The sequence below is a fragment of the Tupaia chinensis genome, unplaced genomic scaffold, assembly GCF_000334495.1.
Source record: "Tupaia chinensis unplaced genomic scaffold, TupChi_1.0 Scaffold000074_1, whole genome shotgun sequence".
In the NCBI taxonomy this organism is placed as follows: Eukaryota; Metazoa; Chordata; class Mammalia; order Scandentia; family Tupaiidae; genus Tupaia; species Tupaia belangeri.
Window position 1 is genome coordinate 81643 of NW_006159534.1, and position 2931 is coordinate 84573.

A 2931-nucleotide genomic window follows, 5' to 3' on the forward strand; every position below is an offset into this window, starting at 1 on the left:
CTTTTTTTTTTTTTTAAAGAAAATTGGGTCACTTTTATTGACACACCAGTAGACCAACCCAGCTTTGGAAGAGATGACAACATTAATGCAGTAATTGTCATCAAAGCAAATGAAAATACAAAGGTATCTGAAATAGCTTTACAGTGACATGATGCCTTAATTAAGGAAACTGGTTGGTCATTAATCGCTCTCTTATATTCTTCACGAAGTCTTCTCCTTTCTTGATTGGGGCTTTCAGCTCAGGAATGGCCTCAGCTATCATCTTCTCTTCAAAAGAGGAGACTTTGCCAATGCCGAGATTCTTCTCGATGCCCTTTTACCCTAGCAGTAACGGTGTGGAGAAATAGGTACAGTCCGTCTCCTGTGACTTAACAAAGGAACACTCAACAACTCCTCGCTTTCCATTCATTGCATCCACAAGGGAGAAGACAAACCAGGCACTGGCGTATGCCATGGACAGAGTGGCAGAGCCTGCTCCAGCTTTAGTCTTGACCACCTCCATGCCTGCCTCCGCCTCCTGGATGCGTCCAGTGAGCGTTGTCAGCTGGTCCTGGGGAAAGTCCACCTTGGGCGGACACTGAGAGATCAGGGGGATGATGGTCTTTCCAGCATGGCCGCTGATTACAGGAACATTGACTCCAGCTGGATCCAAATTCTTCAGTTCAGCAACAAAAGTGTTGGCTTTGACAATGTCCAGGGTGGTCACACCAAAGATTTTACTGGGGTTGTATACTCCATGTTTCTTGAAAACTTCCGATGTGATCAGGATAGTGGAGTTAGCCGGGTTAGCGATGATGCAGATCATGGCTTCAGGACAGTGCTGGGCACAGGCTGTGGCCAGGGTGGCCACAATTGTGGCATTGGTGTTGAACACGTCATCTCGCGTCATGCCTGGGTTTCTGGGGACTCCAGCTGGAATAACCACCACATCGCAACCTTTCAGGCAGTCTCGTAGCTGTTTGGGCACAAGGTAGCCTTTCACATTCACTCTGGTTTCAGTGTGGCTCAGGTCCGCAGCCACCCCGGGCGTATGAGCAATATCGTAGAGGGTCAGTCGGCTCACTAAAGGGCTGTTCTTCAGGAGAAGCGAAAGAGGCTACCCAATTCCTCCGGAAGCCCCTAGCTTGGCTACTTTAGCATTACTCTGGGCTGAGGTACTGAAGCTGTGGCGGAGAGCGGCGCTCACAGGCCGGCTGAAGTCGCAGAGCATGACTGGAGCCAGTGGGATGCGGACCGGCTGGCGCAGGAGCTGGTGCCGAGTAAGTGACTCCCAGGATTGCCATTTTGATTATATTAATTCTCCCAATCCAGAAACATGAGATGTCCTTACACTTTTTTTGTGTCCTTTTTGATTTCCTTTTTAAAGTTTTCATAGTTTTTCTTGTAGAGGTCTTTGACTTTCTTGGTTAGTTTTATTCCTAAGTATCTTATACTTCTTGTTGCTATGGTAAATGGGATTACTTTCTTCAGTTCTGACTGTTGGCTTGTTGGTTGTATATAGAAATGCTATAGATTTGTGTGAGTTAATTTTGTATCCTGCCACTTTACTGTATGCACTTATTACTTCAAGAAGGTTTTCATGGATATAATTGGGTCTTCTATGTATACAGTCATGTCATCTGCAAACAGATAATTTCAGCTCCTCTTTCTCTATCAGAATGCCTTTAATTTCCTTCTCTTGTCTGATTGCATGGGCTAGGATTTCCAGTACTATATTCAACAAGATATATTGAATAGGAGCAGAGAAAATGGACAGCCTTGTCTTGTACCAGTTTTTAGTGGAAAAGCTTTCACATTTCCCCATTCAGAATAATGTTAGCTATAGGTTTTTCATAAATGGCTTTTATTATACTGAGAAACGATCCTTCTATGCCAATTTTACTGGGAGTCTTAATCATGAAAGGATGTTGTATTTTGTCAAATGCTTTTACCGCATCAATTGAAATGATCATATGGTTTTTATCTTTCTTTCCGTTAATATGGTGTATTTATTTATGATTTTGCATATGTTGAACCACTCTTGCATCCCTGGAATAAAGCCGACCTGGTCGTGATGAATACACTTTTTTTATATGCTGTTGAATACGGTTAGCAAGTATCTTCTTGAGAACTTTTGGATCTATATTCATCAGGGATATAGGTCTGTAGTTTTCCTTTTTTGTTGTATCCTTATCCATTTGGGAATGAGGGTTATGGAGACTTCATAGAATGAATTTGGAAGGGTTCCTTCCTTCTGGATCTCTAGAAACAGTGTGAGTAAAATGAGGGTTACCTCTTCTTTACAAGTTTTGCAAAATTCAGCAGTGAAGTCATTGGGACCTGGACTTTTCTTTGTTGGGAGGTTATTTATTACTGATTCGATCTCATTGCTTGTTGTAGGTCTATTCAGGCTTTTAACATCCTTTTGAGTCATTCTTGGTAGACTATACATCTCCAGGAATTTGTCCATCTCATCCAGGTTTTCTTGTTTGTTGCATATAGTCACTCATAGTGTCCTCTAATGATGTTTTGTTCCTTTCTCTCTTAATTAGTCTAGCTAATAGTGTGTCAATCTTGTTTATCTTTTCAAAGAACCAGCTTCTGCTTTTATTTATTTTCTGTATAATTTAATTATTTTCTATTTTATTTATTTCTGCTCGAATCTTTATTTCTTTTCTCCTGGTATTTTTTTTTTATTTATATTATCATCATAATCTTCTTTATATTACATTGGATTACATATAACTTTACATTGACTTCCATTGCTTTTTCAAAAGGGAATGCCATGCATGTCGGTCAATACAGAGACATCAATCTCCCCGCTTTATCATTCAATGTCTTTTCCATGCATTTCCCAATAATTATTATTATTATTATTTTTTTAAAAACAGTCAATCACTATTTCTCATTTTGCTTGTTAAAAGACTTCACCCATCATGAAATACTTCCCAG

General features: G+C 40.5%; 1 protein-coding gene and 1 pseudogene across 1 annotated transcript in view; one reads left to right on the plus strand and one right to left on the minus strand.

Annotated features, from left to right (window-relative positions):
- RASAL2 (RAS protein activator like 2) overlaps nt 1–2931 on the plus strand; it is a gene marked incomplete at its 5' end in the record, with an annotated part of 117190 nt that overhangs the window by 67799 nt on the left and 46460 nt on the right.
- LOC102483306 (malate dehydrogenase, mitochondrial pseudogene) lies at nt 161–1210 on the minus strand (annotated as a pseudogene).